The sequence below is a fragment of the Zalophus californianus genome, chromosome 9 (assembly GCF_009762305.2).
Source record: "Zalophus californianus isolate mZalCal1 chromosome 9, mZalCal1.pri.v2, whole genome shotgun sequence".
Classification (NCBI taxonomy): Eukaryota; Metazoa; Chordata; class Mammalia; order Carnivora; family Otariidae; genus Zalophus; species Zalophus californianus.
In genome coordinates, this window is record NC_045603.1 from 25737182 (window position 1) to 25750412 (window position 13231).

At 39.1% G+C, this 13231-nt stretch overlaps 1 protein-coding gene across 4 annotated transcripts in view; it reads left to right on the top strand.

Moving 5' to 3' along the window:
* The window catches only part of FGD6 (FYVE, RhoGEF and PH domain containing 6), a 108175-nt gene that overhangs the window by 39515 nt on the left and 55429 nt on the right, over positions 1 to 13231 (top strand). The gene's annotated exons all lie outside the window — the stretch shown is intronic.

Below are 13231 nucleotides of genomic sequence, written 5' to 3' on the forward strand. Positions count from 1 at the left end.
TGCTACAAATATTTGTAAAATGCTATTTCCCAGATATATACCAGATGTAAGAAGTATGTACTAGACAAAGCAGTGTTCGAGGTTTTTGCTCTTGAACAGCTTACATCCAAATGAGACAAGAGAGTATTCATTAGGATAGTGAGAACTTCAGATTGTTACGTGCTACAAAGGGAATAAAACAGAGCAATGTGCTAGAAACTGAGGAGTCTGCTTAGGATAAAAGCCTCTAAGAAAGTGATATTTGACTGAGAAATAAATGACTGGAAAGAGCCAAAGCCTGCAGGGTTCGGGGAAGAGGCTTTCAGTGGTCTTCCTCTCTTAAGGGCCATAATTAAATCAACCTTTGCTGTCTTAGATAAGCTGCAAGGTCTTTTTCTAACAAGTACTGTTTCCTATTGTTTGGGTCTGTTCGTTTCTCTTGTTCAAACCCTTTCTGATTTCCCCCCATGCTTCTTGAAGTATGGCACCAAAAGTGGTGTCCACATTCTACTAGGGGTCTCACTGGCATTTGGTATAAAGGAACGACTTCTCTCTAACCCTTTTGTGTTATGCATCTTCTCAACACATCCTGTCACAACACTGCCTGGTTGACTCATTCGTTTTGTGGTCATTGGAGACTTCCAGAGTTCCTTCCTCTGTATTTATACCGGCCTTTCCTTTCCCTTCTGGTATTTATATTATTGGTTTTTGTCTTTAGTTGTGCCACCCACTGCAGTATCTCTGTTAAATATTTTTCTGTTTTTATTTTTATTTTATTTTTATTTATTTGAGAAAGAGTGAGAGAGACTGATAACACGAGCGGGGTGGAGGAGCAAAGGGAGAAGAAGACTCCCCACTGACTAGGGAGCCTGATTCGGGGCTCGATCCTAGGACTCTAGGATCATGACCTGAGCCGAAGGCAAAATAGGCGCCCCTATTTTTCTGGGGTTTTTTGTTTGTTTTGTTTTAAAGATTTTACTTATTTGAGAGGGGGAGAGAGAAAGCAGAGGGGAAGGGCAGACCTAAGCAGGGAGCCTGATGCTGTGCTCAATCCCTGGGATCATGACTTGAACTGAAGGCAGACGCTTAACTGACTGAGCCACCAAGGCACCCCTATTTTTCTGTTTTTAAAATGAGATTATTTCTTCATTTAATCATCAACATTTAATATGTTTATACCTGATTCTAGTGTATTAATAATTTCCCTCTTTTAGAGCTGTTGGCCATCCTGATGAGCTTACTCTCTGTTCACCTGAGACAGCAGTGGCAATAATTAAAAGAGCTAAGTCTCCCTTTCTAGACGGTTGCTGATCCATTTAAGCATAGCCTGGTGAATGCTTTTCTCTTAAGTAACTTGCTTTCAAAGAGGTTAAGAAGAACATGGACTTGGGGTGCCTGGGTGGCTCATCTGCCTTCGGCTCAGGTCATGATCTCAGGGTCCTGGGGTCGAGCCCCATATCGGGTTCCCTGCTCAGTGGTGAGTCTGCTTCTTCCTCTCCCTCTGCCCCTCCACTCCACTCGTGCTTGCTCACTGTCTCTTTCTCTTTCTCAAATAAATAAATAAAATCTTTAAAAAGAAGAACAAGAACAACAACAACAATACAGTCTTTGAGGCTGGATTGCCTGGGTTCTTATCATTTACTATGTAATCTTGAGCAATTTACTTAACATCTTTGTACCTTAGCTTCCCCATCAGTAAAAAGAGGAGGGAGTAGGGTAAACACTTGTTTTTCTTTTTTTTTTTTAAGATTTTATTTATTTATTTGAGAGAGAGAGCAGCATGAGATGGGGGGAGGGTCAGAGGAAGAAGCAGACTCCCCGCTGAGCAGGGAGCCCCATGTGGGACTCGATCCTGGAATTCCGGGATCATGACCTAAGCTGAAGGCAGACACTCAACCAACTGAGCCACCCAGGCACCATCCTTGTTTTTTTTTTTTTTTTTTGACACTTATTTTTATTTTCTAAGATTGTTGTGATGATTAAGGTTATACACTGTTTAAAACAGTTCTGACACAAATTGCTCAACAGATTTTATCTGTTACTATTGGCAGATATAAAAAGAAGCAAGCAAAATCTTCAGTATCTCCAGTCATTCCTTGTATAACAAAATATAGTTTCAAGCTTACCTTTTCTTATCTTTGATGAATAAATCTAAAACATGTTTACATGAAAGGTAATACTGTGTTCTCACAGAAACATGAAAATTGACATCCTAAGACCTGTGGTTCAGTCCCGGCTCTGACACTTACCAGGCATACGACCTTGGTCAAATAATTATTTTAAGTCAATTACTTTATTTACACCAATCTCATTTCACAATAGATTTCAAGTAACAACAAAAAAAATGTAATACAAAAAGTCAAAATATGTAGTTAAAGAAATCAAGGGGTTAATAAGTTGTGCTGCGGCTATTGGACATCCACATGCCAAAGAATAAAGTAGAACGTCTTCTTTTATCTTACACAAAAATTAACTCAAATGGATCATAGACGTAATGTTGGAGCTGTACAAAATAAAGGAATAACTCTTCATGACTTTGGGTAGTCAGAAGCTTCATTGATGCAACAACAAAAGTATAAGTGATGGGAGGGAAAAATAGCCAAATTGGACATCATCAAAATTAAAAACTTCTGTGCTGCATATAGTACCATCAAGAAAATGAAAAGATAACTCACAGAGGAGGAGAAAATATTGGCAAACATCTCTGATGAAGGACTTATATCCTGAATATATAAGGAACTTAATCAAGATAAAGAAATAACCCAATTTAAAAAATGGGGTAAGGGTGCTAAGTGAGAAAAATAAGCAGCCAAGAATACTTTATCCAGCTAGGATGTCATTCAAAATAGAAGGAGTGATAAAAAGCTTCCAGGACAAACAGAAACTAAAAGAATTTGTGCTTACCAAACCAGCCCTACAAGAAATATTCAAAGGGGTCCTGTAAGTAAAGATAGTAACAGACCAGAAAGGAGCAGGGACAATATACAGTAACAGCCACTTTAGAGGCAATACAATGGCACTAAATTCATATCTTTCATAGTTTCCCTGAATGTAAATGGGCTAAATGCCCCAATCAAAAGACACAGGGTATCAGATTGGATAAAAAAGCAAGACCCATCAATATGCTGTCTGTAAGAGACTCATTTTAGACCCAAAGATACCCCCAGATTGAAAGTGAGGGGGTGGAAAACCATTTACCATGCTAATGGACATCAAATAAAGCTGGAGTGGCAATCCATATATCAGACAAATTAGATTTGAAACCAAAGACTGTACTAAGAGATGAGGAAGGACACTATATCATAATTAAAGGATCTATCCAACAAGAAGATCTAACAATTGTAAATATTTATGCCCCTAATGTGGGAGCAGCCAATTAATAACAAAATCAAACACATCGACAATAATATAATAATAGTAAGGGATTTTAACACTCCTCTCACTGCAATTGACAGATTATCTAAGCAGATGATCAACAAGGAAATAAAGGCTTTGAATGACACACTGGACCAGATGGACTTCACAGATATATTCAGAACATTCCATCCTAAAGCAACAGAATACATATTCTTCTGGAGTGCACTTGGAACATTTTTCAGAATAGATCACATCCTGGGTCACAAATCAGGTCTCAACCGGTACCCAAATATTGGGATTATTCCCTTTATACTTTCGGACCACAGTGCTTTGAAACTGGAACTCAATCACAAGAGAAAAGTTGGAAAGAACTCAAATACATGGAGGCTAAAGAGCATCCTACTAAAGAATGAATGGGTCAACCAGGAAATTAAAGAAGAATTTTAAAAATTCATGGAAACATTGGGGCACCTCAGTGGCTCAGTCGATTGAGTGTCTGCCTTTGGCTCAGATCATGATCTCAGGGTCCTGGGATTGAGCCCCATGTTGGGCTCCCTGCTCAACAGGGAGTCTGCTTCTCTGTCTGCCCCTCCCTTCCACTTGTGCTGTCTCTCTCTCTCTCAAATAAATAAATAAAATCTTTAAAAAGATTCATGGAAACACTTTCATGAAAATGAAAACAACTGTTCAAAATCTTTGGGATGCAGCAAAGGTCCTCAGAGGGAATTATATAGCAATCCAAGCCTTTCTCAAGAAACAAGAAAGGTCTCAAATACACAACCTAACCTTACACCTAAAGGAGCTGGACTAAGAACAGCAAATAAAGCCTAAACCCAGCAGAAGAGAAATAATAAAGATTAAACCAAAAAAAAAAAGAAAGAAAGAAAGAAACCAAAAGAACAGTAGAACAGATCAATGAAACTAGGAGCTGGTTTTTTGAAAGAATTAATAAGATTGATAAACTGGCCAGACTTATCAAAAAGAAAAGAGAAAGGACCAAAATAAATAAAATCATGAATGAAAGAGGAGAGATCACAACCAACACTGAAGAAACACAAACAATTATAAGAATATATTATGAGTAACTATATACTAACAAATTAGGCAACCTGGAAGAAATGGATGCATTCCTAGAGACATATAAACTACCAAAACTGGAGCAGGAAGAAATAGAAAACATAACAGACCCATAACCAGCAAGGAAATTGAAGCAGTAATAAAAAAATCTCCCAACAAACAAGAGCCCAGGGCCAGATGGCTTCTACCAAACATTTAAAGAAGAATTAATACCTATTTTTCTGAAGTTGTTTCAAAAAAATAGAAATGGAAGGAAAACTCCAAACTCTTTTTCTACAAGGCCAGCATTACCTTGATTGCAAAACCAGACAAAGACCCCACCGAAAAGGAGAATTACAGACTGATATCCCTGATGAATATGGATGCAAAAATTCTCGCCAAGGGCGCCTGGGTGGCTCAGTTGGTTAAGCGACTGCCTTCGGCTCAGGTCATGATCCTGGAGTCCCTGGATCGAGTCCCGCATCGGGCTCCCTGCTCAGTGGGGAGTCTGCTTCTCCCTCTGACCCCCCCCATGTGCTCTCTCTCATTCTCTCTCTCTCTCAAAATAAATAAATTAAAAAAAAAAATTCTCGCCAAAATACTAGCCAGTAGGATCCAGCAGTACATTAAAAGGATTATTCATTGTGACCAAGTGAGATTTATTCCTGGGCTGCAAGTTTGGTTCAACATCCACAAATCAATCAGTGTGATATACTACATTAATAAAAGAAAGGACAGGGCGTCTGGGTGGCTCAGTTGGTTAAGCAACTGCCTTCGGCTCAGGTCATGATCCCGGAGTCCTGGGATCAAGTCCCGCATCAGGATCCCGGCTCAGCGGGGAGCCTGCTTCTCCCTCTGACCTTGTCCCCTCTCATGCTGTTTCTCTCTCTCAAATAAATAAATAAATAAAATCTTAAAAAAAAAAATAAAAGAAAGGACAAGAACCATATGATCCTCTCAGTAGATGCAGAAAAAGCATTTGACAAAATACAGCATCCTTTCTTGATTCAAACTCTAAATAGTGTAGGAATAGAGGGTACGGTACATACTTCAGTATCATAAGAGCCATCTATGAAAAGCCCATGAGTATCATTCTCAATGGGGGAAAAACTGAGAGCTTTTCCCGTAAGGTCAGGGACATGGCAGGGATGTCCACTATCACCACTGCTGTTCAACATAGTACTAGAAGTCCTAGCCTCAGCAATCAGACAACAAAAAGAAATAAAATGCATCCAAATCAGCAAAGTCGTCAAACTCTCATTCTTTGCAGATGACATGATACTCTATGTAGAAAACCCAAGAGAGTCCATCCCAAAATTGCTAGACCTCATACAAAGTGGCAGGATATAAAGTCAATGCACAGAAATCAGCTGTGTTTCTTTGCGCATGTCTGTGTGTCTTCTCTTCTTCAAGAATACCAGTCAGATTAGGGGCCCATCTTAGTCCAATATGACTTCATCTTAATTTACTAATTTTATTTGCAGCAACCCTATTTCCAAAAAAAGTCACATTCTGAGGTCCCTGGGGCATAGGACCCCAGAATATCTTTTGGAGGCCATGAATCAATCCAAAACAGGTGCCATATTCCATGGACATATTATGAGCACGTAGCTGATAATGTGTCTCAATGCCAGTAACATCTCCTTATGATATTGCCAGACTCTGTGGGACAAAATAAAGATATGTGCCACTGGGCCCATGTTTTAACTTTGTGAAGGGAGAGCAAACAGATGTTCAAAAAGATACTCCTGCAAAGATAAACAGGCTACCAGGAAGGGGAAGTATATTAACATTGTACCCCACCTGCGTGCCTATGCTTGTCTTTGTACTGTGGGTGCAGGTATTACGTTTAATCTTTAAAAACATGCTAGGATATATATATATATATATATATGACATATATACTATTCTTTTTTTTACATGAAGAAAAGGAGTTTTTTATACAGGTAAAGTAACTTGGCTTGGAGCCGCCTGAATTGGGTTTTTTAACAAAAATCTATCTCTAATCTATCTAATAACTCAGGATAAGCCACAGAACCTGAAGGCTGTTGATGGAACATGTTTGGGATGGTAGTGAATAGCCATGGTAATCTCTATTTTTTCATGTTCCAAGTTTTTAGTTTTATGTTTTTGAGGTTTTACTTTCAGTGCTTAGTAAATGGTTATTTGAAAATGAGATCTGTTCATTCTCCTTCATTATGGTTAGAATATTCACCACTGTTCACTTTCCCTGCATATTGACTTCCCTGCTTTCTTTTCCAAATTTTCTTTGTAAAATAGCTGATATGATATGTACCCTTAGGAATAGAGGGGTGAAAACCCAAGAGACTTTGTCCTTTAGAGGTTAATCATGGTGCTACCTCATTTTGGGGATAATTTAATGATAAAGGTGTTTCTCAGGCAGATCTGGTTGTTCAGTGTTTTGCTTTTTTAGTAGAGCCCTTGAGTAGCATAGCAGAGGCCTTTTAAGAATTCTATTAAAAAGTGGGGCACCAGAGCGCCTGGGTGGCTCAGTCGTTAAGAGTCTGCCTTCGGCTCAGGTCATGATCCCAGGGTCCTGGGATCGAGCCCCACATCGGGCTCCCTGCTCAGTGGGAAGCCTGCTTCTCCCTCTCCCACTCCCCCTTCTTGTGTTCCCTCTCTCGCTGTCTCTCTCTCTGTGTCAAATAAATAAGATCTTTTAAAAAAAAAGTGGGGTGCCTGGGTAGCTCAGTTGGTTAAGCGGCTGTCTTCGGCTCAGGTCATGATCCCAGGGTCCTCGGATCGAGCCCCACATTGGGCTCCCTGCTTAGCGGGAGACCTGCTTCTCCCTCTCCCTCTGCCTGCCTCTCTGCCTACTTGTGCTCTCTTTATCTCTCTGTCAAATAAATAAAATCTTAAAAAAAAAAAGGAATTCTATTAAAAAGTAATGGATAGGATGCCTGGGTGGCTCAGTTGGTTAAGCTACTGCCTTCAGCTCAGGTCATGATCCCGGAGTTCCAGGATTGAGTCCCGCATGGGGCTCCCAGCTCAGTGGGGAGTCTCCTTCTCCCTCTGACACTCTCCCTTCTCATGCTTTCTCTCTCTCTCCTCAGATAAATAAATAAAATCTTAAAAAAAAAGTAATGGATAAATTTCACTGAATTTTACTTGTAGTGAACAAATATGAATAGAGAACACAGTTAAGAATTTACAAAGCTAATGGTGATTAACATAACAAAAAATTATTAAAAATAAAAATAAAAAAGAATTTACAAAGCTGGGCTGTCATCAAGTGATCAGAACATAAAACTGTGTTTCAGATCAAAGGTTCTGTTTTGGAATTTGTTTGACTTATTTTATGATCTTCACAAAGTAATTTCATTTGTGGCTAATGTTTCAGCTTCCAGAGCAGGGTACTTCTGAGAGATGCAGTTATTTAACAGACAGTCTGCTTTGAAATGCGATGTAATTTAAGTGAGGACTGTCATTAACTGAAACGTTGAGATGCCAAATATGGCCTCTCGAGGTTTTACAGTGGGGTGTATTTTTCCATCACTGTTTGACTTGGGTCAGAATAAGTCATTGTTCCTACAAGTTGAAGATAATACAGAACTTTTTATTTTGTTCTGTTTTTTTTTAGTTATCTTTGACTTTCTGTCTACTTTGAAAATGATTATAATTCATTGAATAAATTTCTAGTAGTTACTACTCCTCGATAGCTCTGTAGTTGTCATAGTTTAAAAGGTAAAGGAGATAATAGAATACATAGACTCCTAGAATTTTAGAATCACAGAAGGCTTTAATCCTAGGCCAACCCCCTGCCTTTTTTTTTTATATGATAAAATGTCTATAATGACCTATTAGTTTTTTTTAAATTACATTTTCATGTTACTGAATACATATTCAAAAGCAGTGTGCTCCATTCTTAGATTCTGAGAAGGTGACAGCCATTGTACACATTTGCTTATTCATGCATAACAGTTGGACCAGGCATTGTGCTATGTACAGAAGGATACAAGGGTAAATAAGGTCCTAAACTAGAGGCAATTAAACATAACAGCAAATAAACACAATCCACTGGATTAAGTTATGTAAATACTACATGAATAAGAGAATAATTTTTCCTATGACAGTGGTGGGGAGAGAATATCAAGGTAGCCTTTCATAAAGGAGAAAACCTTTGAGTGACATCTTAAAGGATAAGTCAGAATATGACAGGCAGAAACCTTTGGGGGGGGAGAAGTGATAAGGAGGGAAGACAAAGCAGAAGGAAAGGCATATAGGGACAGACATGGAGGGCACAGCACACTTGGAGTTGCAAGGTGATTCCAGTATGGCTGGAGGAGAGACTACACAGTGTTGGGGAGCAAGAATGGACTAGTGAAGATAACTAGACATACTATGGAGTGTCTCAGATACATGGCAAAGGAAACTTGGGTCTTTGTTGCCCATAGGTGATAGGGAGTTGCTAATGTGTTTCAACCTGAGAACTAAGGTGATTGTATTTGCATTTTAGAACTATCACTTTGGTGGCAGTGTAGAGACTGGATTGCAGTGGTAAAATCTAGAGCCAAGGAAACTACTTAGGTTCCTGCAGTAGCGTAGGCAAGAACTAAAGAGGCAGTATTAAAGAAGAGGTAAGGATCAATGAAGCTTTAAGGAAGCATTCAGAAGGATAAATTATCTGGACTTGATGACTCAGTTGTGATCATAGAAGGTGGAGAAAAATGGAGTCCAGGTTTCTGACTTTGATGAGTGGGTTTCTATAGAATCTAGTATGCAGACACTTGATGACTTGCTTAAGGAGTGACAGAAGGGCATCGGATGCTTTATTCTTTGTGAATTACATGCTGCTGCCTGTTACAATCTTTCACTCCTTTAAGATGTCAGCACATTTCATAGTTATATGTATAATTATTTGTGTATTTGGTATGCTCTCCTTATTCTCTTCTTGAAGGCTGGGGCTTTTTAAAAATTTATCCTTAATTTCATCTTATGACAGCCACTTTCCTGCCCCATCTCAGACCTGTAGAATCAGAATTTCCAAGACAGTTCAATGGGAATCTGAAATTTAAGAACAGCCTGGAGGTTCTAATGATCCAGTAATGTTATCACATTTAACTGTAGAGCAATGAATCAGCTGAGGGTAGAGCCGTTTTCTCTTACTAACCTTGCTATCAAATGATGGATAGTCAGTTACTATAGATTTTTATTTTATTTTTTAATATTTTATTTATTTATTTATCAGAGAGAAAGAGAGAGAGCACAAGCAGGGGGAGCAGCAGAGGGAGAGGGAGAAGCAGGCTCTCCGCCGAGCAGAGAGCCCCATGTGGGACTCGATCCCAGGACCCTGGGATCATGACCTGAGCTGAAAGCAGACGCTTAACCAACTGAGCCACCCAGGTGTCCCAGTTACTATAGAGTTTTAAATGATGTTATAAGGATGGTGGTCCCTTCTTTCTCCTGGAATGATTTCAGAATAACAAGGTGGATAAGAAATGCAAATTCTGCCTTTAGTGGTATTAGAAGACAGCTAAAACTTCCAATCACAATATATGAATAAAGGCTCCCATTTCCACCATCAATAGATAAAGATTCCATTTTATCCACATCCTTACCAACACCTGCTATTTCTGATTTTTTTTAAGTTTATTTATTTTTCTAGTAATCTAGTATTTCAGTATCTAGTAATTTAGTAATTTAGAACCCATGACCCCAAGATCAACAGTTGCATGCTTTTCTGCCTGAGCCAGCCAGGCAACCCAGTATTTTCTGATTTTTTTAATCCCATTCCGTGGGTATGAAGTGGAATCCCACTGTGGTTTTAATGTGCATTTCCCTGATGACTGATTATATTGAGCATCTTTTCATGAAGTTATTTGCTATTCTTATATATTTAATGAAATGTCTATTCACATCTTACATATACTGGACACAGAACCATGTTTGCATGTATTTTTTTTTTTTTTTTTACCACCTATGGCTTATCGTTTTATTTTCTTTATGGTGTCTTTTTGAGCCTAAAAGTTTTAATTTTATGAAGTTCAGTTTATCGGTGTTTTTTTCTTTTATGGATCATGCCTTTGGTGTTATATCTAAAAACTTACCCTATACGGGGTCACAAAGGTTTTCTTCTAGAAGTTTTAAGAGTTTTAGCTCCTACATTTAAGTCCAGGATACATTTTTAATTATGTGGTGTCAGTTAGCTTATAAATTCATCTTTTTGCTTATGGATATCTAATTGGTCCAGTAATTTTCAACCTTTTGTTGAAAAACAAAATCCTTTCTTCCATTGAATTGCCTTGACAACTTTGTCAAGAATCCTTGACAAAATTTAAGGGCTTGCTTCCCTCAGTTTTTTCCCATTGTCTGTCTTTATGCCAGTACTCCTCATTTCCCCCCCAAAGTTTACAATCTCAGCGTCTAGAAAGGAAACACATACTTCTTACTCACCAGCTCCAGAGCTGCCTCTGAATCGCTGCCACCCTCTTTCTCACTGACCTTCCATGCTACACCTGAGACACTGAACGTTTGAATCTTAAGATTTTAAAGTTGGTTCAACACTTTCATTTTATAGATAAGGAATGTCAGGTCCACTGTAATTGTGTTTCTGAGTTAAAGTACTTTTGTCCCCTGCTGGAACAGAAGCATGATATCTGCCTGGGGCTAACATTTATTAGGAGTCATCACACAGTTCAGAGCAAGGTCCTGAAGAGGAAAAAAATGTTCGGAGTAGAGACTTAACAAGCACAGAGTTATAAAATGAGGAAAGAAGAGGCGCCTGGGTGGCTTAGTCGGTTAAGCATTGGACTCTTGGTTTTGGCTCAGGTCATGATCTCAGGGTCTGTGTTGGGCTCCGCACTCAGTGCAGAGCCTGCTTGAGATTCTGTCCCTCTCTGTGCACCACACCCCCTCTCAAAGCTTGCTTGCGTGCATGCTTTCTCTCTCCAATAATAAATAAATCTTTAAAAAGAGAAAAGGAAATAAAAGGGAGATGCCAAAAATAAAGTACTTGAAATCTTTGTATAAAGGTGGTGCACATTTTAGGTGGCTCTGCTAGTCAAATGCTTCAAGTCTATAGTGTACCTAGGTTTCTTTTTTCTTTTAAGATTTTATTTATTTCTTAGCACAAGTGGCGGGGGGGGAGAGGGAGAAACAGACTCCCCGCTGAGCAGGGAGCCCGACACTGGGCTCAGTCCCAAGACCCTGGGATCATGCTCTGAGCCAAAGGCAGACGCTTAAATGACTGAGCCACCCAGGCACCCCTGTACCTAGGTTTCTTTAAAGCTACTGCTAAGAGCATCTCTTGACCTTTACGGGACCTCACATCATTTGAAAATAAGAGTGCTGAGTTAAGGTTTTAGTTATTTCAGTGGTTTAGGTTTCTTTTTCATATTTTTTTTAGAGATTTTTTTTATTTTTATTTTTAAGTAATCTCTGCACCCAATGTGGGACTCAAACCCACAACCCAGAGATCAGGAGTCTCATGATCTGCTGACTGAGCCAGCCAGGTGCCCCCTGTTTGTCATTTTTAATGCATTTCTTCTGGCCTTCAATTTTAAAAAGATATAGTGTGTTTTACAAATATTAAACTTTCTAGCTACAGATGATGAAACCCATTATAATAGGAAAGCAATGACTTGGCTAAATTTTTCAAAGTAACAATTATCCTTGTGTGTGTGTGTGTGAGTGAGTGTGAGTGTATGTGTGTGTGAGTGTGAGTGTGTGTGTACACAGTCATGGTTATTAGCACATGACATACATGGTCTGCAAGATCACACTGTGCTTAAGACTGCTTCCTGAGGAATGTTAGCTGGTGAATGGAGCTGAGTATCTTATGCTGCATCTTGCTCAGTTGAGCAAAACTTATCCAGTCTGTTGGTCACAGTCATTTAACAACCTGTCTTAGAAAAGCAGCATAATGATGAGGATGGAGATCAAATTCATCTATCTAATTGTTCCTCTAAAGATAGAGTTTGGGAGCTATGGTCAAGTAGCAAGGCACAATATCCTAGGCTAATTAGAATACAATATTAATGCATTCTAAATTAATAACTGCTCTTTAAAGATTATTTTTGTAAGTAGTTGGTTTCATAGCCTACCTTGAATATTTTTTGCATAACAATATTTATATTCTGATGGAAGGGTTAGGATTTTTTTATATCATATTTAAGTTCTGTACTAAAATATGAAAACATGGAAGGGATAAATACACACTGCAAGATTAGTATTTACTCTTAGAGGGGGAGGGAGAAGTTAATATTATACATAACAATTTGTTTCATGAAATTTTTTTAAAAATTTTATTTATTTATTTGACAGAGACACAGCGAGAGAAGGAACACAAGCAAGGGGAGTGAGAGAGGGAGAAGCAGGCTTTCCGCTGAGCAGGGAGCCCGATGTGGGGCTCGATCCCAGGACCCTGGGATCATGACCTGAGCGGAAGGCAGACGCTTAACGATTGAGCCACCCAGGCACCCCTCATGAAATGTTTTAAACCAGATATTGCAGAATGTTTGGGATTTGTTAAATCTTGAAGGGAGGGGGAGATATATCTGGGTATTTGTTTAGCAGTGAATCTTTGTGAGGAGATGCCATGATTACCAGCAGATATTGAAAAGAAATTCAGGGTAATGGAAGAGTTCCTAGGTTAGATATTGGGAAGAACTCATGTTTATGTTATATCTGTAGGAGTCATTTCTCCTGCAGAATGTGACTTTTCAGTTTTGAACCATTGGCTTGTGCTCTACCAAGGCTCAGGCTCCTCAGGGCAGTCATCAGTCCAGTGCTGTAATAGTCCAGTGCTGATAACAGTGAGGATCACCGGTTGCTCTCAGCTCTTCCTGTATTATGCTTTAGTAACTGCATCTAGTTTTCC